The sequence below is a fragment of the Pristiophorus japonicus genome, chromosome 10, assembly GCF_044704955.1.
Source record: "Pristiophorus japonicus isolate sPriJap1 chromosome 10, sPriJap1.hap1, whole genome shotgun sequence".
In the NCBI taxonomy this organism is placed as follows: domain Eukaryota; kingdom Metazoa; phylum Chordata; class Chondrichthyes; family Pristiophoridae; genus Pristiophorus; species Pristiophorus japonicus.
The window spans coordinates 117,884,472-117,910,313 of NC_091986.1; the positions used below are offsets into that span (position 1 = coordinate 117,884,472).

General features: G+C 44.6%; 1 protein-coding gene and 1 non-coding gene across 3 annotated transcripts in view; one reads left to right on the forward strand and one right to left on the reverse strand.

The window, feature by feature from the left end:
* dlg2 (discs, large homolog 2 (Drosophila)) overlaps positions 1-25,842 on the forward strand; it is a 1,568,664-nt gene that overhangs the window by 1,270,508 nt on the left and 272,314 nt on the right. The gene's annotated exons all lie outside the window — the stretch shown is intronic.
* Positions 6,185-6,257, reverse strand: trnak-uuu (transfer RNA lysine (anticodon UUU)). Its single transcript has one exon. It is a non-coding gene; the product is annotated as a tRNA-Lys (tRNA).

The following is a 25,842-nucleotide window of genomic DNA, read 5'->3' on the forward strand; positions in this document are numbered from 1 at the left end:
AGATCAAATAGAGAACCCTTCTCATTGTATTTTGGCATACTGATGCTATCACTTGCCTTCAAATGATTTCCTGAACTTCAAGGGGGCTGCTTTGTCCTGGATGGTGTTGAGCTTTTTGAGTGTTGGAACTGCACATCATTCAGGCACATGGAGAGTATTCCATTACACTCCTGTCTTGTGCTTTGTAGATGGTGGAAAGGTTTGGGGAGTCAGGAGGTGAGACACTTGCTGCAGAATACCCAGCCTCTGACCTTTTGTAGCCACAATATTTATGTGGCTGGTCCAGTTAAGTTTCTGGCCAATGGTGATCCCTAGGGTGTTGATGATGGGGGATTTGGCATTGGTAATACTGTTAAATGTTAAGGGGGTGGTTAGACTCTCTTGTTGGAGATGGTCATTGCCTGGCACTTGTGTGGGTTGTAAAAATAATGGAAGAAGTAGAATAAACACAACACTATACTGTGATTTAGGCCAAACAAATGTATTAAACAGTAAAAGATTAAGTAAATAGTAGCAACAACACACTATAAATTTACAGTAGTAATGGGCTATCTTTCTCTCTTCAAAGATAGAAAATAGCAAATTCACATCTGCTGTGCCAAATGCCAGTGTGAACTGGATCTGGCACAAGATTCTTGAATATTATCTTTACATGATGTTTCACTGCTGACCTGCCAAGTAATCTACCTAGCCTATCTATATGATGATTAAGGTTTGCCCATCGTTATCAATGATGGCAGCCTATGATTTTCATCTCCAATTAATACAGCTTAAATGACCTTAAAGTTCGATTTTCACAAGGAATGTTTTCCCAAACACTTGAAGCAAGTCATCTAGCTAGGTATGACTTGCTTCAAGTTTTTTTGTACCATCCTGGATCATCTTTTGCCACCTTTTTGTGTCACAGGCGTCATGCTTCCATGTGTCAGTTGAGATATTTTTTTAGACTGGTCTTTAGGAAATCCTTATTATTTGAACTGACCACCACAAGAGCGTTTACCAAGCTGCAGCTCAATGTAGAATACTACCTTGGGTAGTCTAGTATCAGGCATTCGAACTAGGTGGCCTGCCCACCTTTGCAGACAGTATGTGCCCTTCAATGGTAATATTGGGGGCATATAAGGTTTTCCAGGGGCAGGTTGGTATATAATTTCCATCTCCTTCTGACTGATAGTGAGATCATATTTCTTATAAGTATGTAAGAAACTTTGGCCAGTAGTTTCCAGATGCCGTCTCTATGACTGTATCGAAGACCTTTGTGAGATCAACAAAGACACAGTAAAAATCCAAGTTTTGTACTCCACGCTGTTCCTGAAATTGTCTGGCATTAAAGACCATGGGGCTGAAATTGCCCTCAGCAGGAAATTGGAGAGGGCACTTTTAATTAACTGGAAATTTACCACCCGGCAGCAGTCAGAGGGAAGCGTGTCAGAGAGAAGAACTGGAAAATTGAGCTCTTTAACTCTGATACCGCCTCCCAGCGCTTTGGAGCGCTGTTTGAGACAGTGTAGGGGCGGGTTTGCAAGGGAGCCGGGCAGTGTCCATCACCGCCATGCTGACGTGTCACAACGTCCCTCCCCTTCACTTGACGTGGAGCCCACTGGGCCACCAGGGAGGGGTTTGGCCGGGCCAGCCTATTGGCAGTCCGGCCAAACCAGCAGTCACCATTGTTGAGCCGACTCAGGAGTCGGCCGACAATTAAAATAATAGGGTGGCCTCAGCACTGCGCCTTCTCCTTTAAGGGCGGCGGCACTGCCCAGCCACTGGCAGCTTCCTACCTTGCGAAGCTGCAGGAGGAAATTTCCCCCATGGGGCGGTAAAGGGTCACCAACATGGGGCACGGCGGAAACCCGTTCGCGCCACTCCTGACTCGGGGGCAATTGTGGGTGGGTCGGCCCCACCGCCTGCTCCTGCGTGGAAAGGCCTTACCGCCCCATTAGAGGCAGTAATGGGCCTTAAAGAAGGGGGCAATTTCTCCGCATATCAGTAGTACCTCAGCCTTTTCTGAATCCACGCTGACTATCAGGGAAGAATTTCTTGGTGATATGCTTATTGTAGCAATTTAAGATAAAGCTAGCAAGAATTTTCCCTACATTGACAAGAAGAGGAATTCCTCTATGATTGTCGCACACATATCTACCAATCTAAATATCTTTCAGGTCAGTGATCTTTCAGAGCAGTTGTGTTGAAAGATCATCAAACTGAAACACTGGCTGGAAATTTGATCACCTTGGCGGGTCCACTGCGGCCGTAGCCGTTGGCGGGTCGCGGCCCCGTTGCTGGCTCCATTGCTTCGGGAGGTGCGTCGCTGAGTCGGGAGTCCGTGAGTTGGAGAGGCTGATAAAGGGGTCTTTGTGCAGCTACAGGGAGAAGGCAAAATAGAAGTAGAAAGAAATAGAAAGGTGACTTCGCAGCCAAGGGGGTAAGTTATTGGCTGGTGATTGGTAAGTAATTTTTCTTTTTTCTCTTCTATATCAGTGCGCAACTTTTAGCACTGTTGTTGCCAACTTAAGCTAATCTAAAGGTTAAGTCATGGCAGGCGAGCTCGGAGAAGTGTTATGTTCCTCCTGTACTATGTGGGAAATCAGGGACGCCTCCGGTGTCCCTGACGACTACGTGTGCGGGAAGTGTATCCGCCTCCAGCTCCTGATGGTCCGCGTTGCGGAATTGGAGCTGAGGGTGGATTTACTCTGGAGCATCCACGATGCTGAGAATGACGTGAGTAGCACGTGTAGTGAGTTGGTCACACCGCAGGTGAAGGGTCCACAGCCAGTTCGGGAATGGAAGACCAGCTGGAAGAGCAGTGCAAGGAAGGTAGTGCAGGGGTCACCTGCGGTCATCCCCCTGCAAAACAGATACACCGCTTTGAATACTGTTGAGGGGGATGACTCATAAGGGGAGGACAGCAGCAGCCAAGTTCATGGCACCGTGGCTGGCTCTGCTGCACAGGAGGGCAGGAAAAAGAGTGGGAGAGCGATAGTGATAGGGGATTCAATTGTAAGGGGAATAGATAGGCGTTTCTGCGGCCGCAACCGAGACTCCAGGATGGTATGTTGCCTCCTGGTGCAAGGGTCAAGGATGTCTCAGAGCGGGTGCAGGACATTCTGAAAAGGGAGGGTGAACAGCCAGTTGTCGTGGTGCATATTGGTACCAATGATATAGGTAAAAAAAGGGATGAGGTCCTATGGGATGAATTTAAGGAGCTAGGAGCTAAATTAAAACATAGGACCTTAAAAATAGTAATCTCGGAATTGCTACACGTGCTAGTCAGAGTAGGAATTGCAGGATAGCTGAGATGAATACGTGGCTTGAGCAGTGGTGCAGCAGGGAGGGATTCAAATTCCTGGGGCATTGGAACCGGTTCTGGGGGAGGTGGGACCAGTACAAACTGGACGGTCTGCACCTGGGCAGGACCGGAACCAATGTCCTAGGGGGAGTGTTTGCTAGTGCTGTTGGGGAGGAGTTAAACTAATATGGCAGGGGGATGGAAACCAATGCAGGGAGACAGAGGGAAACAAAATGGAGACAAAAGGAAAAGACAGAAAGGAGATGAGTAAAAGTGGATGGCAGAGAAACCCAAGGCAAAAAACAAAAAGGGCCACTGTACAGCAAAATTCTAAAGGGTCAAAGTGTAATAAAAAGACAAGCATGAAAGCTCGGTGCCTCAATGCAAGGAGTATTCGGAACCCAGGAGAGGGCTCTGAGCTAGTTAGAGTGGGTGAGTGCTCAGATGAACAGGACCCCAAGAAAGAATGCAAAAGGCAGGAGGCAACAGAGCAGAGTAGCACTGGGGTAAGTGTAAACCACAAGGTGATAGGAAGGGACAATATGTATGAATATAAAGGGGCTGCAGGAGGGGTCAAAACTAAAAATCATGGTTTAAAAACTAGTATTAAAACACTCTACCTAAACGCACGCAGCATTCGATATAAAGTAAATGAGTTGACGGCACAAATCATTACAAATGGGTATGATTTGGTGGACATTACAGAAACATGGTTGCAGGGGGGCCAAGACTGGGAATTAAACATACAGGGGTATCTGACAATTCGGAAAGATAGACAAGAAGGGAAAGGAGGTGGGGTATCTCTGTTAATAAAGGATGATATCAGGGCAGTTGTGACGATATTGGCTCTAATGAACAAAATGTTGAATCATTGTGGGTGGAGATTAGAGATAGTAAGGGGAAAAAGTCACTGGTGGGCGTAGTTTATAGGCCCCCAAATAATAACTTCATGGTGGGGCGGACAATAATCAAGGGAATAATGGAGGCATGTGAAAAAGAAATGGCAGTAATCATGGGGGATTTTAACCTACATATCGATTGGTCAAATCAAATCGCACGGGGTAGCCTTGAGGAGGAATTCATAGAATGCATACGGGATTGTTTCTTAGAACAGTATGTTACAGAACCAACAAGGGAGCAAGCTATCTTAGATCTGGTCCTGTGTAATAAGACAGGAATAATAAACGATCTCCTAGTAAAAGATCCTCTCGGAATGAGTGATCACAGTATGGTTGAATTTGTAATACAGATTGAGGGTGAGGAAGTAGTGTCTCAAACGAGCGTACTTTGCTTAAACAAAGAGGACTACAGTGGGGTGAGGGCAGAGTTGGCTAAAGTAGACTGGAAACACAGACTAAACGGTGGCACAATTGAGGAACAGTGGAGGACTTTTAAGGAGCTCTTTCATAGTGCTCAACAAAAATATATTCCAGTGAAAAAGAAGGGCGGTTAAGAGAAGGGATAACCAGCCGTGGATAACCAAGGAAATAAAGGAGAGTATCAAATTAAAAACCAATGCGTATAAGGTGGCCAAGGTTAGTGGGAAACTAGAAGATTGGGAAAATTTTAAACGACAGCAAAGAATGACTAAGAAAGCAATAAAGAAAGGAAAGATAGATTACGAAAGTGAACTTGCACAAAACATAAAAACAGATAGTAAAAGCTTTTACCGATATATAAAACGGAAAAGAGTGACTAAAGTAAATGTTGGTCCCTCAGAAGATGAGAAGGGGGATTTAATAATGGGAAATGTGGAAATGGCTGAGACCTTAAACAATTATTTTGCTTCGGTCTTCACAGTGGAAGACACAAAAACCATGCCAAAAATTGCTGGTCACGGGAATGTGGGAAGGGAGGACCTTGAGATAATGACTATCACTAGGGGGGTAGTGCTGGACAGGCTAATGGGACTCAAGGTAGACAAGTCCCCTGATCCTGATGAAATGCATCCTAGGGTATTAAAAGAGATGACGGAAGTTATAGCAGATGCATTCGTTATAATCTACCAACATTTTCTGGACTCTGGGGAGGTACCAGCGGATTGGAAAGCAGCTAATGTAACACCTCTGTTTAAAAAAGGGGGCAGACAAAAGGCAGGTAACTATAGGCCGGTTAGTTTAACATCTGTAGTGGGGAAAATGCTTGAAGCTATCATTAAGGAAGAAATAGCGGGACATCTAGATAGGAATAGTGCAATCAAGCAGACGCAACATGGATTCATAAAGGGGAAATCATGTTTAACTAATTTACTGGAATTCTTTGAGGATATAACGAGCATGGTAGATAGAGGTGTACCGATGGATGTGGTGTATTTATATTTCCAAAAGGCATTCGAAAAGGTGCCACACAAAAGGTTACTGCAGAAGATAAAGGTACGCGGAGTCAGAGGAAATGTATTAGCATGGATAGAGAATTGGCTGGCTAACAGAAAGCAGAGAGTCGGGATAAATGGATCCTTTTCTGGTTGGAAATCGGTGGTTAGTGGTGTGCCACAGGGATCGGTGCTGGGACCACAACTGTTTACAATATACATAGATGACCTGGAAGAGGGGACAGAGTGTAGTGTAACAAAATTTTCAGATGACACAAAGATTAGTGGGAAAGTGGGTTGTATAGAGGACACAGAGAGGCTGCAAAGAGATTTAGATAGGTTAAGCGAATGGGCTAAGGTTTGGCAGATGGAATACAATGTTGGAAAATGTGAGGTCATCCACCTTGGGGAAAAAAAACAGTAAAAGGGAATATTATTTGAATGGGGAGAAATTACAACATGCTGCGGTGCAGAGGGACCTGGGGTTCCTTGTGCATGAAACTCTTTTGAGTTTACCTGAAAATAAACATAAACATTAAAACCATGCCACCCGCCTGGGTGACACAGAAGTCATGCTTTAAACAGAACGCCCGAACAGGGACTTGAATCCTGGACCCTCAGATTAAAAGTCTGATACTCTACCGACTTAGCTATCCAGGCTCTTCCTTGTGCATGAATCCCAAAAAGTTAGTTTGCAGGTGCAGCAGGTAATCAGGAAGGCGAATGGAATGTTGGCCTTCATTGCGAGAGGGATGGAGTACAAAAGCAGGGCGGTCCTGCTGCAACTGTACAAGGTATTGGTGAGGCCGCACCTGGAGTACTGCATGCAGTTTTGGTCACCTTTCTTAAGGAAGGATATACTAGGTTTGGATGGGGTACAGAGATGATTCACTAGGCTGATTCTGGAGATGAGGGGGTTACCTTATGATGATAGATTGAGTAGACTGGGTCTTTACTCGTTGGAGTTCAGAAGGATGAGGGGTGATCTTATAGAAACATTTAAAATAATGAAAGGGATAGACAAGATAGAGGCAGAGAGGTTGTTTCCACTGGTCGGGGAGACTAGAACTAGGGGGCACAACCTCAAAATACGGGGGAGCCAATTTAAAACCAAGTTGAGAAGGAATTTCTTCTCCCAGAGGGTTATGAATCTGTGGAATTCTCTGCCCAAGGAAGCAGTTGAGGCTAGCTCATTGAATGTATTCAAATCACAGATAGATAGATTTTTAACCAATAAGGGAATTAAGGGTTACGGGGAACTGGCGAGTAAGTGGAGCTGAGTCCACGGCCAGATCAGCCATGATCTTGTTGAATGGTGGAGCAGGCTCGAGGGGCTAGATGGCCTACTCCTGTTCCTAATTCTTATGTTCTTATGTTCTTATTATAAAATGAATTTACATTAATAGGGCTTGTTACGCCCACCCAGCAAGTTTCCCGGTCCAATTAAAGGAAGCACCTGTGGTGACGTCATTCATGATGTGTTACCAGCCGGTTTCCTTAAAGGGACCATGGCCACCTTACTTTTGATGTTTGTGTGATCAGTGTTCTACAGCATTGAGGTGCTGTAAACACTGACAATCACTGCACAGAGGCAGAGGGCTGCACCCAGGTTCTCCCACGACTCCCTCCATATGCTTATGGAAGAGTCAGAGCAAGCAGGGAGGTCCTCTTCCTATTCCATGGGCAGTAGAGACCTCCCCAGGAGACCAAGAGGGAGTTAGATATGGCCCTCACGGCTAAAGGGATCAAGGGGTATGGAGAGAAAGCAGGAAAGGGGTACTGAAGGAATGATCAGCCATGATCTTATTGAATAGTGGTGCAGGCTCGAAGGGCCGAATGGCCTACTCCTGCACCTATTTTCTCTGTTTCTATGTTTCTGTGTAACACAGCCTGGTTGCACATTGCAAAGAAGGTCACAAGCAATGATGTCGTCAGGAGAACCTGGGTGCAGTGGCGCAAGCCTTTGAATGATCTCATTAGATCACAAAACATTAGTACAAAGCCACACTTACCTTCATCCTCCTATGCCTCTCATCACATCCCCATCACTCTGCCTTCCCTGCCCTACTCCTGCACATTCTTACTCACACCAACTTACCATGCAATTCCACCCATCCCTCTCTCTCTATCTACATTATCACATCTCCATCTCACTAGCCACCCCTCACACTCACCCTCATCCTGGAGCAATCATAGCAACTAACAACACACAAGGTGGGTGTTTATCCAATGTTCATGTCAAGTTTCTGTTAATTTGCTGTCAAACATTGAAACCTTTATTTTCAACACTTTCTGGGGGTGGTAACCTGAATTTATCGAGAGGGGCGAGACTTCTGCACCTGGCGCTAAGTCTCGCGTCTCCCAAGTGTTACCACCCCCAAACGTGATGATACCGAATTTCTCCCCCTTCGTGTTTTCTGCGTTTTGGCCCGAGGGTCTTACTGGCTATAGTGCATAAGGCATCCCTGAGGTTTTTGCAGTTACTCTCAGTGTTGCCAGAAGCTGTTTGGACAGTGCTGTGATGAACTTCCACAGCTTGATGGAGCTGATCTTCCACTCCGGATACTTTTAAGTTTGATGATATTTTAACAAGGGGGGGTTTTCACCTTGTAGTCTTTGAAATGGAGCTATTTGAAGATCAAGTTTTCCTCAGATGAGTCTGTGGTCCATCCAACATTCAACTCTCATCATGACTCGTGTGATCTTAACATCTTTGATATCCCTCTGGAGGTCCAGTATGTAGTCAATCAGGTGCCAATGTTTGAAACAAGGGTTCATCCATGTTGTTTTGTATTTACTTGGAAACCTGAAGAATGTGTTGGTGATGGTTTGACGATGTCCACACCCTAAGGAGTTGTATTCCATTACTGTTGCACTTCCCTCTGCCATATCTAGGACTGGTGATCAGCTTCTAAATGAGTATTGAAGTCACCCATGATGATGAGCTTGTCCTTTCTCAGAACCTGTGAGACGAGACATGCTCTAGATCTTCATAGAATTAATTTCTCATTTCATCGCAATTTGCCATGTTTAGAGAATAGGTGCTAATAATGGTGGTATATCTATTACAAGACAGTGAAAGTCTCAGTGATTAGCCGATCACTGACTCCTTTATGAAGACTTTCAAGCTTAGATATCATGTTGGATTTGATAGAAAAGCCAACCCCAGCTTCTCTACTAATAAAAACAGAAAATGCTAGAAATCTCAGCAGGTCAGGCAGCATCTGTGGAGAGAAACAAAGTTAACTTTTCGGGTCTGTGACCCTTGGTCAGAACTGAAAAAGTTCGAGATGCAACAAATTCTTATTGGTGGAATCATCACCAGCTACCATGGGAAAGCGAACAAAAAAGGGAGGATTTGTAATAAAAAAGGGGAAGAAAGGGAAAACAAATATGGGCAGAGGTTATAGTCTGAAATTGTTGAACTCGATGTTGAGTCCAGAAGGCTGTAAATTGCCTAAACGAAAGATGAGGTGCTGTTCCTTGGGCTTGCGTTGAGCTTCATTAGAACAATGTAGGAGGCTGAGGATGGAGAGATCAGAGTGGGAGTGGAGCGGAGAATTCAAGTGACTGGCGACCGGAAGATCGGGATCATGCTTTGGGACTGAGGTTTTCTGCAAAAGCCTGTCCTTGCCCCGTGGAACTTTTTTCTTCCTTTCTCAACATTTTCTTTCTCCACTTGTCCAGTATCTTCCCACCTACATCCGCGACTCTTCCGGTGTCATCCACCACTTTAACAGTTTCCAGTTTACTGGCCCCAACCGTCTCCTTTTGACAAGGACATCCAATCTCTCTACACTACCATCCCCCACTAGGATGGCCAGAGAACGCTCCGCTTCTTCCTTGAACTGAGGCCCAACCACCACCCTCCTCTGCCTGGCTGAACTTGTTCTCACATTGAACAACTTCTCCTTTGACTCCACTCACTTCCTCCAAATTAAAGGTGTTGCTATGGGAACCTGCATGGGTCCTAGCTATGCCTGCCTTTTCGTGGGATATGTGGAACATTCTTTGTTCCAGCCCTACTCGCGTCCACTCCCTCACCAATTTTTCCGGTACATTGATGAATGTATTGGAGCCATTTCCTGCTCTCGCCCTGAACTAAAAAATTTCATTCATGTTGCATCCAATTTCCACCCTTCTCTCCTTCATGTGGTCCATCTCCGACTCTTCCCTTCCCTTCCGCGACCTCTCTGTTTCCATTTCTAGGGATAGTCTGTTGACAAACATTCACTATAAGCACATTGACTCCCACAGCTACATGTACTACACTTCCTCCCACCCCGCATCCTGTAAGGACTCCATTCCATTCTCCCAGTTTCTCCATCTCCATCGCATCTGCTCTGATGACGCCACCTTCCACACTAGTGCCTCTGACATGTCTTCCTTTTTCCTCAACCAAGGATTCCCCTCTACCATGGCTAACATGGCTCTCGACTGTGTCCGTTCTATTTCCCACATCTCTGCTCTCACCCCTTCCCGTCCCTCCCAGAACCACGACAGGGTTTCCCTTGTCCTCCCCTTTCACACCAGCAGCCTTCATGTTCAACGGCTCATTCCTGCCACCTCCAGCATGATCCCACCACCAATCACATCTTCTCCTCCCCTCCCCTCTCAGCATTCCAAAGGGACTGCTCTTTCCGTGACACCCTGGTCCATTCCGCAGTCACCCCCAGCACCCACTCCCCTTCCCATGGCACCTTTCCGTGCAAATGCAGGAGATGCAACACCTGCCCTACCTCCTCCCTTCCCAATGTCCAGGGCCCTAAACACTCCTTCCAGGTGAAACAGCGAATTACTTGTACTGCTTTCAATTTAGTATACTGTATTCACTGCTCACGATGTGGTCTTCTTTACATTGGGGAGACCAAACGCAGATTGGGTGATCGCTTTGTGGAACACCTCCATTCAGTCCGTAAGCGTGACCCCGAGCTTCCGGTCGCCTGTCACTTTAATTCTCTGCTCCACTCCCACTCTGACCTCTCCATCCTCGGCCTCCTGCACTGTTCCATTGAAGCTCAATGCAAGCTCGAAAAACAGCACCTCACCTTTTATTTAGTCATTGTGCAGTCTTCTGGATTCAACGTCAAGTTCAACAATTTCAAACCATAACCTCTGCCCATATTTTTTTTCCCTTTCCTCCCTTTTTTTTTTATAAAGCCCCCTTTTTGTTCTCTTTCCTATGGCAGTTGGTGATGATTCCGCCACTCACACCCCATTTAGACTCATCTTTTGTTTCCTAACTTGTGCCATTACCATCTCATTTTTGCCCATAATCCCTTTTGTCTCTTTCATCTCTTCTGCCTTCCACCCTATCACAGACCTTCACTTTTGTTCTTTCCTCCCCTCCCCCTTTCAGTACCCCTGCGCTTCCTTAACAATCTGTTGCATCTCGAACTTTTCCAGTTCTGATGAAGGGTCACGGACTCGAAATGTTAACTTTGTTTCTCTCCACAGATGCTGCCTGACCTGCTGAGATTTCCAGCATTTTCTGTTTTTATTTCAGATTCCAGCATCTGCAGTATTTTGCTTCTCTACATTCCTCTTTGGACCATCCTATCCAGAAGAAGGTGTATCCTGTACCAACCTCCCTTCAGCTGACCTTCAGGTATTTAAGGCACCTTTCTTAGCCCCTTCCTCATACTATGGAAGTGACCAACTTAATCCTAAAAGGGGGCTGCCGAATTCCTGTCGAAATCTCAACTCTCAATATACGACTCTAACACAATCAGCTCCGGTAGACGTTCCTTTAATTTTTGCTTGCAGCAAGGAAGAGTCTCACTCAGTCAAAGGCTAAGCGACGACTCCCAAAATGATACAGTTTCACAAAGTATTTATACAGTAAAGAAAACCAGTTATGGTTCCATCCTGTGTATTGGTTCTGCCTTTGCAGTCAGCAAAAACAGATAAAGAGTTAATGATTACCACATCCTTGTCTTTACATTTTTCTCAAATGTCTCTTTTGTAAGTGATTTTGGTGGGCCAGACAGCAATGACTCGATTAGGGTGTGATAATGTGCTATTACCGGCTTTTCCTTGTTTTAGGATTGTCCAGTTTCCTGGCCAGTTATTTGAGCCCATGATTTCCACAGTGGTTAATTGGATACTTGGCTTCTTGCATATTATGGATGAGTTCTGTACAAGAGATAATGGCTGGTAATTTGAGCATCTCTTAGGGGGTGAATTAGTGCTGCATCTTTACAACCTTTATCCAGTCCTTCTAAGGTCTGGTATAGCGGCAGACTATTGATAATACAGGGGTGCACAATGAGTGGTACTTATCTTAGCAAGACAGTTTTAATGTTGTCTGGTGGCTATTGTTAGCGCGAATGTACCCTCCAAGAATCACTCGTCACTCAGGGGTTGGTCCATACATCAAAACGGTTTATTACGCCGGCGGGAAGATGAAGCAACTGGTGGGTCCAGGTACCTCTCTCCGCCGAACAAAGGGTTTCATGGATTTTTATATGTTTTACAACAGTTTACTACAGTTACATCAGCCCATTTCGGCCAGACACTATCCAATCATATTGATTATAGATTACATATAGATTCAAATAGACCAGTGGAAGTGGTCTCTAAACATTTGGTGGCTGCGTGATTGCCTCATGTGTTGCTAAGAGTTATTCATGGTCTTGTGACATGGTCCGGGCCCCCCTTATCTTACTGTCCTTGGATGCTGTCTCTGGGCAGTCTACTTATCTTAATCCTGTTACAGAGTTGTATTGTTCTAACATGAACCAGGACATCTTATCTGAGGCCTGAAAGTCCGCTGATTAGGGACATCTGCAGAGCTCATGTGTATTCTTGTGTGAGAAAACAGCAGTTATCAGTAACTAGGAATGCAATCTATTTCTGCTGGCTGAAATCCCTTGGGGCTTTGCTGAACCACGAGCAGCCATCTTCATATATTTTACACGCGCACTTAATATTACAGTTACATATTTAGTTCTAACATTATGCTACAGGTGCCATTGCCCGAGGGGAAAATCTTTCTCTATATTAATCAGCTATTGGCAGTTCCAGTCAGGGTTAGCATGTTTATACAAACAGACTGTCTGTTGCAGAAGTTTCTAGCAGGGCCTGGACTCCATTTTGTTTTATGGCAAAAAGGGTACAAAAAAACAGTGTAATGCAACTTTAAAAAAATACATTTCCACATTCCCCCCTTTTGTCCTTCACAAGGACAACTCAATCCATTCTAATCTTGCATAGTCTTTCTATTTCCATTTCCACACAAGAACCTTCAGTAGTTGTTGCTACCATAACCCTAGCAGTGGTCTCGGTTGGTAACACTGTTTTTCCCAACCTGGCACAGCAACACTTAATCAAGACACACAAAAGATATAGGGCGAAGACTATCAGCAAGAATATGATCAAACCCTGTACCAAAGATCTCCCGAGGGATCCCAACCATCCCGATGCCCAATCCCACAAGGTGGTACCGCCCTGGCCAATAGTTTGTTTGTACTCTATTACCTTTTTCCTAATATATTCAGCTAGACTGCTGATCTCTTCTGACTTATCCGTGATATACGTACAGCATTCTTCACCAATTAACGTGCATGTCCTTCCTTTTCGGCTCGGAGATAATCTAAGGCCATACGATTTTGGAGAGACGCTGTTCGAATGGCTACCATTTCATCATTCACCCCTTCGAAGGCTTGGGAAGTTGCATTGACTACTGATTCTACTAAATTAGCTAGTTCCCGTAATTGCCATTCGATTGATGCTATTCCATAGAGTGGTATCATTACCTTGAATATTCCATTTAGCCATGTCAAATCCCGTTTAAGTCTATGACTTCCATAGGCATCCCTTAGAGTCTTTGTTGTCCTAATAAAGGGTACCACATATCCTAAGTAACAGGACCCTGTCCAATTGGCTGGTAACCATGGGTAGGCTTTATGGCCACAAATAAAGTATGTGCAATTATAAGACGTCAGCTTTTGGTCCTTTCGTGCCATCCATACTCGAGTGGTCTCCCCGTCCCACCCTTCACCTGAGGCTTTATTATGGACCATCGTCCAGCTAACGGTTGCTATCTTTCTCCCGTCAGTGAGATTTGTCATGGCTTGCCATTTAGTCATTTGGGAACACTTGCTGTGTCCCATTTCTGGTCCTTTAGTCTCATTACTCACTAGACATATTATACCTTCAGGATGTCCTAATCCTGGAGTAATACTTAGGAAGGATGGCTTACGGTTATTATTATAATTTGGCTGGAACCATCCCTGGAAGGTGTAAGTTTATACCCTGCTGACCTCCATTCTGTTATGCTCCTCCTGTACCATGTGGGAACTCAGGGACGACACCAGTGTCCCTGACGACTATATCTGCAGGAAGTGTATCCACCTCAAGCTCCTGACGGTCCGCGTTGTGGAGTTGGAGCTGCGGGTGGATTCACTCTGGAGCATCCACGATGCTGAGAATGACGTGAGTATCACGTGTAGCGAGTTGGTCTTACCGCAGGAGAAGGGTCCACAGCCAGCTAGGGAATGGAAGACCAGCAGGAAGAGCAGTGCAAGGAAGGTAGTGCAGGAGTCCGCTGTGGTCATCCCCCTGCAAAACAGATACACTGCTTTGGGTACTGTTGAGGGGGATGACTCATCAGGGGAGGGCAGCAGCAGCCAAGTTCATCACCGTGGCTGGCTCTGTTGCACAGGAGGGCAGGAAAAAGAGTGGGAGAGCAATAGTGATAGGGGATTCAATTGCAAAGGGAATAGATAGGCGTTTCTGCGGCCGCAACCGAGACTCCAGGATGGTATGTTGCCTCCCTGGTGCAAGGGTCAAGGATGTCTCGGAGCGGGTGCAGGACATTCTAAAAAGGGAGGGAGATCAGCCAGTTGTCGTGGTGCACATTGGTACCAAAGACATAGGTAAAAAAAGGGATGAGGTCCTACGAAACGAATTTAAGGAGCTAGGAGCTAAATTAAAAAGTAGGACCTCAAAAGTAGTAATCTCGGGATTGCTACCAGTGCCACGTGATAGTCAGAGTAGGAATCGCAGGATAGCGCAGATGAATACGTGGCTTGAGCAGTGGTGCAGCAGAGAGGGATTCAAATTCCTGGGGCATTGGAACCGGTTCTGGGGGAGGTGGGACCAGTACAAACCGGACGGTCTGCACCTGGGCAGGACCGGAACCAATGTCCTAGGGGGAGTGTTTGCTAGTGCTGTTGGGGAGGATTTAAACTAATATGGCAGGGGGATGGGAACCAATGCAGGGAGACAGAGGGAAACAAAAAGGAGGCAAAAGCAAAAGACAGAAAGGAGATGAGGAAAAGTGGAGGGCAGAGAAACCCAAGTCAAAGAACAAAAAGGGCCACTGTACAGCAAAATTCTAAAAGGACAAAGGGTGTTAAAAAAACAAGCCTGAAGGCTTTGTGTCTTAATGCAAGGAGTATCCGCAATAAGGTGGATGAATTAACTGTGCAAATAGATGTTAACAAATATGATGTGATTGGGATTACGGAGACGTGGCTCCAGGATGATCAGGGCTGGGAACTCAACATCCAGGGGTATTCAACATTCAGGAAAGATAGAATAAAAGGAAAAGGAGGTGGGGTAGCATTGCTGGTTAAGGAGGAAATTAAGGCAATAGTTCGGAAGAACATTAGCTTGGATGATGTGGAATCTATATGGGTAGAGCTGCAGAATACGAAAGGGCAAAAAAGGTTAGTGGGAGTTGTGTACAGACCTCCAAACAGTAGTAGTGATGTTGGGGAGGGCATCAAACATGAAATTAGGGGTGCGTGCAATAAAGGTGCAGCAGTTATAATGGGTGACTTTAATATGCACATAGATTGGGTTAACCAAACTGGAAGTAATATGGTGGAGGAGGATTTCCTGGAATGCATAAGAGATGGTTTTTTAGACCAATATGTCGAGGAACCAACTAGGGGGGAGGCCATCTTAGACTGGGTGTTGTGTAATGAGAGAGGATTAATTAGCAATCTCGTTGTGCGAGACCCCTTGGGGAACAGTGACCATAATATGGTGGAATTCTGCATTAGGATGGAGAATGAAACAGTTAATTCAGAGACCATGGTCCAGAACTTAAAGAAGGGTAACTTTGAAGGTATGAGGCATGAATTGGCTCGGATAGATTGGCGAATGATACTGAAGGGGTTGACTGTGGATGGGCAATGGCAGACATTTAGAGACCACATGGATGAACTACAACAATTGTACATTCCTGTCTGGCGTAAAAATAAAAAAGGGAAGGTGGCTCAACCGTGGCTATCAAGGGAAATCAGGGATAGTATTAAAGCCAAGGAAGTGGCATACAAATTGGCCAGAAATAGCAGCGAACCCGGGGACTGGGAGAAATTTAGAACTCAGCAGAGGGGGACAAAGGGTTTGATGAGGGCAGGGAAAATGGAGTACGAGAAGAAGCTTGCAGGGAACATTAAGACGGATTGCAAAAGTTTCTATGGATATGTAAAGAGAAAAAGGTTAGTAAAGACAAACGTAGGTCCCCTGCAGTCAGAATCAGGGGAAGTCATAACTGGGAACAAAGAAATGGCGGACCAATTGAACAAGTACTTTGGTTCGGTATTCACTAAGGAGGACACAAACAACCTTCCGGATATAAAAGGGGTCAGAGGGTCTAGTAAGGAGGAGGAACTGAGGGAAATCCTTATTAGTCGGGAAATTGTGTTGGGGAAATTGATGGGATTGAAGGCCGATAAATCCCCAGGGCCTGATGGACTGCATCCCAGAGTACTTAAGGAGGTGGCCTTGGAAATAGTGGATGCATTGACAGTCATTTTCCAACATTCCATTGACTCTGGATCAGTTCCTATGGAGTGGAGGGTAGCCAATGTAACCCCACTTTTTAAAAAAGGAGGGCGAGAGATAACAGGGAATTATAGACCGGTCAGCCTGACATCGGTAGTGGGTAAAATCATGGAATCAATTATTAAGGATGTCATAGCAGTGCATTTGGAAAGAGGTGATATGATAGGTCCAAGTCAGCATGGATTTGTGAAAGGGAAATCATGCTTGACAAATCTTCTGGAATTTTTTGAGGATGTTTCCAGTAGAGTGGACAAGGGAGAACCAGTTGATGTGGTATATTTGGACTTTCAGAAGGCTTTCGACAAGGTCCCACACAAGAGATTAATGTGCAAAGTTAAAGCACATGGGATTGGGGGTAGTGTGCTGACATGGATTGAGAACTGGTTGTCAGATAGGAAGCAAAGAGTAGGAGTAAATGGGGACTTTTCAGAATGGCAGGCAGTGACTAGTGGGGTACCGCAAGGTTCTGTGCTGGGGCCCCAGCTGTTTACACTGTATATTAATGATTTAGACGAGGGGATTAAATGTAGTATCTCCAAATTTGCGGATGACACTAAGTTGGGTGGCAGTGTGAACTGCGAGGAGGATGCTATGAGGCTGCAGAGCGACTTGGATAGGTTAGGTGAGTGGGCAAATGCATGGCAGATGAAGTATAATGTGGATAAATGTGAGGTTATCCACTTTGGTGGTAAAAACAGAGAGACAGACTATTATCTGAATGGTGACAGATTAGGAAAAGGGGAGGTGCAACGAGACCTGGGTGTCATGGTACATCAGTCATTGAAGGTTGGCATGCAGGTACAGCAGGCGGTTAAGAAAGCAAATGGCATGTTGGCCTTCATAGCGAGGGGATTTGAGTACAGGGGCAGGGAGATGTTGCTGCAGTTGTACAGGGCCTTGGTGAGGCCACACCTGGAGTATTGTGTACAGTTTTGGTCTCCTAACCTGAGGAAGGACATTCTTGCTATTGAGGGAGTGCAGCGAAGGTTCACCAGACTGATTCCCGGGATGGCGGGACTGACCTATCAAGAAAGACTGGATCAACTGGGCTTGTATTCACTGGAGTTCAGAAGAGTGAGAGGGGACCTCATAGAAACGTTTAAAATTCTGACGGGTTTAGACAGGTTAGATGCAGGAAGAATGTTCCCAATGTTGGGGAAGTCCAGAACCAGGGGACACAGTCTAAGGATAAGGGGTAAGCCATTTAGGACCGAGATGAGGAGGAATTTCTTCACCCAGAGAGTGGTGAACCTGTGGAATTCTCTACCACAGAAAGTTGTTGAGGCCAATTCACTAAATATATTCAAAAAGGATTTAGATAGAGTCCTTACTACTAGGGGAATCAAGGGGAATAGTGAGAAAGCAGGAATGGGGTACTGAAGTTGCATGTTCAGCCATGAACTCATTGAATGGCGGTGCAGGCTAGAAGGGCCGAATGGCCTACTCCTGCACCTATTTTCTATGTCTATGTTTCTAACCTTCGGTTCTGACACCTTGGTTAGGTTTGTCCTATTTTGCACTATCAAGCATTCTACCATTTCTGATTCATTAAAGGAGATGGATCTTAGGGGAATACCCCCTTCAGAGTCGAGAGGTACATGGGAACATATCCAACAACTCGACAAGTTTCTTTCTTGAGCATACTTATGACTCAGCGCCATAAATACATTTACCTGCAGTTCCCTTTGTTCGTGTTTCTGTGTCCCTGGTATTATTAATAACGCAAGGCAAAACCCTGTCAAGCATAGCATTATCAGTCCCCATAGTCCATGCAGTTCCTTATTCGGTCTTCCTTTTTCTGTTCCTCTGGTTCCTTCTTCCCTTCCTCCTGGTTGGGTGCCCTTTTGCAATGGGACGCATGGATCCATGTCGGTCTTTCCTTTACCTTGATTGCAGTATTGGTCGCCAGCAAGATCTGGTATGGCCCTTCAAATCTCGGTTGTAGACTGCTTTTTCTTTTAAAGATTTTGATGTAAACGAATTCCCCGGGCTCCAGATTATGACACTTCCCTTCCCCTGGCTTGACTTGAGCTTCTTTTACCTGCGAATGAAAGCTGGAAATACATTTGGTTAGTGTAATACAATAATTCAACATATTTTCTTCCATTTTGTGGATGTCCATTTGTTTTGCAGTAAACAGTGCTGTAAAAGGTAGTCGTTGGGGACGTCCCATAACTATCTCATGCGGTGACAGGCCTGTTGTTCTGTTGTTTGCAGATCGCATTACCATCAAGACTAAGTGCAGAAGTTCTACCCATTTTAGTCCAGTGTCATTACATAATTTCGCCAGCTTATTTTTAAGCATTCCATTATATCTTTCAACAAGTCCAGCTGATTGTGGATGATAACTGCAATGAAAACATTGGTTAATCTGTAAAGCTTTACACATTTCTTTTATAACAGTTCCCGTGAAATGTGACCCATTATCACTAGAAAGCTTAGCAGGGATTCTGAAGCGCGGTATGATTTCTTTTAACAAAAATTTAACAACAGTAGTGGCATCAGCCTTTTTACATGGAAAGGCTTCAATCCATCTAGAGAACACATCTACAATAACTAATACGTATTTGAATCCAATACACATAGGTAATTCAATAAAATCCATTTGTGAATGTACAAAAGGCCCCATTGGATTTGGGTAGGAGGCAGATTCTACTTTTTCCGTCTTACCTGGATTCATTGCCTGACAGGTAACACAATTTTCACAGATTTGTTTTGCAATTGCCGAAATACCTGGCGCATATCAAGTTGCCAAAATATAATCTGCCATCCCCCCCTTTGCCCGCATGTGTGAATATATGAACACACCGGGCAATCCATGGAAGTAAGGATTTAGGCGCCACCACGCGGCCGTCATGGTGAACCCATATTCCTTCTGGATTTTTATAACATTGATCCTTCGTCCAGGTCAACACCTCCTCTGTACTGGCCTGAGTCTGGAAGGCCAGCGCATCATTAATAGTGGGTGGCGGATATGAGCAATTATGTTTCCTTAGTGGAAACAATGACACCTGCATCCCCCCTTTTGACAGACCTGCTGACTTAGCTGCATTATCAGCTCTGGCATTTCCAAGTGCTACCTTATTCAATTGGCCTGTATATGCTTGGCATTTGATAATGCCAAGTTTTAAGGGGCATTGAATGGCTCGCAGAAGATTTTCTACTTGTTCTGCATTCTTGATAGTAGTTCCTGAAGAAGTCGGGTACACGCAAATTTTCCAAATTTGTCCATAGTCATGTGTTACCCCAAAAACATACCTGGAGTCAGTGTAGATATTAACTGTTTGTCCTTCAGCCAGAATACAGGTTCGAGTTAACGCAAACAATTCGGCTTGTTGGGCTGAAAAGGAGTCTGGAAGAGAGGCGGTTTCGACAACATTAAACTGGGTTACAACTGCATAAGTCGCTTTAGGTTGGCCGCTATCATTTCGTAAGGCTGATCCGTCAACATAGTACGCTAGATCAGGGTTACACATTGGTACATCTGTTAAATTGATACATGGTTTGGTCACTAATTCGGTTACCATTTCACATGAATGGGGTTTGCCGTCTTCTTCCGTGGGGAGTAGAGTGGCTGGATTTAAGATAGTACATCTTTTAATGATAAGGTTCGGATTTGATAACAACAGTTCTACTTCATATTTAGTGGTTCTTGCAGAAGTTAGGTGTTGATTGACACATTTAGTAAGTAAAATCTCGACAGAGTGTGGGATATATAAAACGGTTTAATGATTTAGAGTTATTGTCTGATCCTGTTGTACAGCGTAATAAGCTGCTGCCAAAGAAGGAAGACATCCTGGTAGTCCGCGTGCCACTGGGTCTAGTTGGGCACTGAAATACGCTATCGGTCGCTGCCTGTCCCCATGTAGCTGAGTCAAAACAGATTGTGCAAAACCCGACTTGTGATGAACAAATAAGTTGAATGGCTTAGTGTAATCTGGTAATCCCAAGGCTGGTGCTGAAGTGAGGGACTGCTTAAGATTCTGGAAAGCATTCCGGGATACTTCATTCAAAATTGACTTTTCTAGTAGTGAGGGCACGGACATGTCTAACAATGATCTAACAATGAATAACTCATAATCCATTGCCTGCAATATCCTGACGTGCCGAGGAAATGTTTCATTTCTCTCTTGGTTACTGGTAGTGGAGCAGAGCAGATTGCTTTTACTCGGTCTTGTGTCAATTGTCTCGTATCTCTGACCAATTTGTGTCCTAGATACCGAACCCTTTCTGAGACAAATTGTAACTTTGCCTTTGACACTTTGTGTCCTTTTGAGGCCAAGGCTTTTAATAACACAAGAGAATCTGTTTCGCAGACTCATTTGGAGGGTGAGGCGAGGAATAAGTCATCAACATACTGTACAAGTGTAGAACCTGCTGGTAAAATTACATCTTCCAGATCCTTCTTTAAGCATTGTGAAAATATAGGAGGACTTTCGGTAAATCCCTGCGGGAGTCTTGTCCACGTATATTGACGTCCTTTATACGTGAAGGCAAACAGGAATTGGGACTCTGGGTGAATGGGTATTGAGAAAAATGCCGAACATAAATCAATCACCGTATAATATGTTTAGTTTGCTGGAATACTGGTAAGTATAGTCGCAGGATTGGGCACCACCGGATAAGTTGGGAATACAGATTCATTCACGGCTCGTAGGTCTTGGACAAATCTCCATTTGTCACTATTGGGCTTCTGAACCAGAAACATCGGTGTGTTACACGGACTTCTAGTTGGAACCATTATTCCCTGTGCCAGCAGAGATGTAATGACTGGCTCGATACCTTGTTCTGCGGCTGGAGACAAGGGGTATTAGGGTTTCTTAGGAAGTGGTATGGTCGAATTGATCGCTACCTTATATGGTTGTGCGGTAAGCACCTTTCCTACTTCATCAGGGTGTGTAGACCAAAGTTGCTCTGGGATCTTAGCAAGAAGTTCTGCTGTTCCTTGTTGCAATGGAAAGCTAGTGACCGAGAGTATCTTTTCTTCTAAGATAGCATCGAAATATATTTTCCTGTTCAACTTAACAGAATAGTCTTCCCTTCCCTCATGTTGCCCCAGAGTTCCATTAAGTGTGTGCCATTTCTCCCGTACTGGAGATCCTTCCATTCTCGTAACCATTCGTCTTAAATCCTGGGGTTTATATGTGTCTGCATCCGCAAGGGTGCAGTGTGGGATGCTACCTATAACCCTAAACAAGATCTGATTGTGGGAGGATAATTCAACCCCTGACGCTATTCCTTCAGGTCCGATAAAAATTTGTTCAATCATCAATTGATGTTTACGGTGCAGGAATGGTTGATAAAAGATTTGTGCTATAGTGTCTGATCCAGTTTTGTCATGATACGCTGTACAGTGTAATGTTTCGTGCCAATTTCCCAAATTTTGAGATTTGAGGTAGTCTGTAATTAACCTTGTCATACACCAATATGAACTGACCAAATAGAATAGGGTTTTGCTTAGTGTAGGGTCCAAACTTTTCCAGGCATGCAATATGGGTGTTGTAGGTTGAAGTAGTGGATATGCGCCACATTTATCGATGGGGACTCGAACTTCCATATCGGTTGGAGAACAGAGGACAGTGGCATTCATTTTACATAACAGGTCACGTCCACACAGATTTACTGGAACTTCCTTAGACAGTAGGAATGAATGACTATCTTCATAATCTTCTAATTGTACATTGATAGGGTCGGAGAAAAACATTTGATGAGCGTGTCCAGATAGTCCAATCACTGAGGTTTGATTAGTGGAAGTGGAAATTCCCTTTGTATCTTCCCTCGAAGGGACCGAATAGGTGGCGCCAGTATCCACCAGGAATGGAATATCCCTTCCTTGTATTCGTATTTTTACTTCGGGTTCTCCTATGGCATTTAACGAAATGACGGGTAGCTGTTTGCTCATAGCACTTGGATCTGGTATTGGGCGTCATTGGTCATTACACACGTAATTTGATCGTTGGCCGAATTGATTTTGATTCTGTGGTCCAAATGGATTTTGAACAGAAAAATGAGTCTGAGGTCTAGCATGTACCTAGACTTGGGTCGCACACGGGTTGGGTTCTAGAGGTGGAGGAGGTGGTCTACTACCAGCCTGTTGAGTCCAATCATAGTTTGGTTGTTGCTGTTTTGACGGGCAATTTCTAGCCCAGTGTCCAGTCTGACCACAATTGTAGCAGGTGCTATATTGTCCTTGCCCTACACCTCCTCTCCCTCTTCCTCTAAAATTTCTTCCTCTGATTTGTCCTCTTCCTCTACCCTGTGGAGGGCAGTAGGAAGGTGTCGCTGGGGCAGGTGTTGTTGGAGCTGCTTGTTCCATAAACATGGTGACCTTGCTTTTAGATTCTCTATTTCGCTCTTGTATGTTCTTTAACATAGATACAACCCTGGATAGCGATTCCTGTCGCCATCCGAGACAAACTAATTTAAAGGGATCTCTAAGTTCTGGTCGTAGTCCGTTTACCATGGCGCTAATCATGGGAGAGTCTACTTCCTCTATTTTCATGCCTGAACATTGGTTCCTGATTTCTTGCACTCTTTCTACGTAATCCTCAACATCCTCATCCTTTCTTTGTGTAGTTTCCATGATTTTGGACCAATTCGTTTTCCTTGGGTATACTTGATGTAAGACCTCCCAACATCTTCCCCAGAACCCCTCTCCTGGCTTTGTGCCGGGATCTGCATTGGGAGCCTCTCGATGGGTTTTAAAATCTGTGAATTTTATATAGAATTCGGCAAATTTAGTGTCCTTTAACCATGCTTTCAGCAAAATTTGACCATCTAATATACTGGGTTCATGGCACAAAATGATCACTTTTAATTGGTCTATGGCCTTTTCAATACTGGTTTTAGGGTCTGCTAATCCTTCCACAATTGTTCTTAACTCATTTGATGACCATGGTTGATAAATAGGAATTGGAGCTCCATTAGGAGTTGGATTGGGGAAAAGTCTTAATGGGAATGCGGATGGCTCTAGGGCACTGGACCCTTGTCCACGAGCCTGACTTCATGTACTACCTGCATGGCCGTCATGGTATTGATTTCCTTGTGACAGATCTACTCCTCCTGTAGCTGCACCTGCATTGTTGGTAGCGGGTGTTACCCCGTCTTCCTGTGCTCTGGTCCGAGGATCGCCTCCTCCCTGTTGGCCTGGAGCACCCGCTTGGGGTGGAATATATGGCGGTGGTCGATGGCTGTAGGAAGTCCAATCCTCGTCCCAATCCTCATCCTCATCTTTCTACCAACCCTCAAGAGCATATGGCGGGTGTGCCTTTGTTTCTTTAGCAACCATAACAGATGAATGTTTACCATGTCTAGGGCGATTCACCTGCTCTACTTGTTCATCCACCTGCTTTCTCCCTCTAGTACACTGCTTGCTAACCCTTAGGCTCTTTTCATGTCGTTCCTCAGCTTCCCTTTTCCAATCTCCAAATGCCGACCAATTCACTTTCTTTTTACCTCTTCTACCTGGTTCTCTGTCTATAAGGCACTCCTCTAGACATGTTATTCTCTCTAAATTAAATGAACCATCAGGTGGAAATGGCCTGTTTTCACCCTTAGTCCATTTTACCCATTTTTTTAGGTGGTCAGTTGAAGACTGACCACAATTCTGGAGCATAAAATAGGCTGGTGTGCCGTTTGGTGGTGTTTTACTTGCTCCAGCACCCATTCTGGATGATTAAGATTTTTCACAGTTTCTGATCTCACAATCCTTTCGGTCAACCAAGTTCTCTACGCCCACTTCTCCTGGCCTCAAAAGGCTCTGAATTAGGGCTCAGTCTGGGTGTGTGAGATATGTTGACATGAACCAACCATAGTTGATCAATCAACTCTATCTAAACAAATAGTCAATTCTCAGTCTGCGTTGTATGCCACTACAGACCGAGTCCTTAACTTATCTTAATAAAATTTATGGTCCAATCACACAAGGACCTGGATCCTATCGCACAAGGACCCTGTCCCTTCTAAGGCAGATCTATCGCATAAGGAACTTTCCTTTAGGGACTTGTATTATCCTATCGAACAAGGATAATTCCCTTTACGGTCCTATCGCACAAGGACCCTGATCCTATCACACAAGGATCACCTGAATCATAGCGCTCTTTTTTTACCTTTACCTAATGAAAATCTCCCCGGGCTGATTCCAGATCGGATATTTTCAGGATCAGATCCCTTCTGCCTACAAGCTGAGAAGGAAATGATTACAAAAATAACTTTAGCTCTTAAATGTCGAGTCTTGTAGATCGCAGTACCTCCACTGTAGACAACAGATTACATATGCGATTCAACAGTAAAGCGACCTCTTGCGAGCAAAAGGCTCACCTTATTCTGGCCAGTGAAGCCCTTCACTGAAGAGGCACTATGCCGGCATTTATTTACTCACAGGATAGAGAGTAAGCGATCTCGATGGAACCTCCAAGAAGTAACTGTCGAAATCTCGACCCTCAATATATGACTCTAACACAATCAGCTCCGGTAGACGTTCCTTTAATTTTTACTTGCAGCAAGGAAGAGTCTCACTCAGTCAAAGGCAAAGTGACGACTCCCAAAATGATACAGTTTCACAAAGTATTTATACAGTAAAGAAAACCAGTTATGGTTCCATCCTGTGTATTGGTTCTGCCTTTGCAGTCAGCGAAAACAGATAAAGAGTTAATGATTACCACATCCTTGTCTTTACATTTTTCTCAAATGTCTCTTTTGAAAGTGATTTTGGTGGGCCAGACAGCAATGACTCGATTAGGGTGTGATAATGTGCTATTACCGGCTTTTCATTGTTTTAGGATTGTCCAGTTTCCTGGCCAGTTATTTGGGCCCATGATTTCCATCGTGGTTGATTGGGTACTTGGCTTCTTGCATATTATGGCTGAGTTCTGTACAAGAGATAATGGCTGGTAATTTGAGCATCTCTTAGGGGGTGAATTGGTGTTGCATCTTTACAACCTTTATACAGTCCTTCTAAGGTCTGGTATAGCAACAGGCTATTGATAATACAGGGGAGCACAATGAGTGGTACTTATCTTAGCAAGACAGTTTTAATGTTGTCTTTTGGCTATTAATCAGCTATCAGCAGTTCCAGTCAGGGTTAGCATGTTTATGCAAACAAACTGTCTGTTGCAGAAGTTTCTAGCAGGGCCTGGACTCCATTTTGTTTTATGGTAGAAAGGGTACAAAAAAACAGTGTAATGCAACTTTAAAAAAATACATTTCCACACTCCACTGCTGCTTCGGAAATATGCGTACCTCCATCACTGAAGAACATCCACCCAAGCACTACCCTCTACCTAGTATAGCATGCAAGCTGATGCAGTTGCCCAGCATGTGGCTGTAACCATACACAAGTAACTACATGAGCCATAAGTGAGTTCTGTATGTAGCATTGACGACCAGAGATGTCAGTCGACCCACAGGGAGTTCAGCTGAATCCTAGTTAAAGGTATTACTCCTA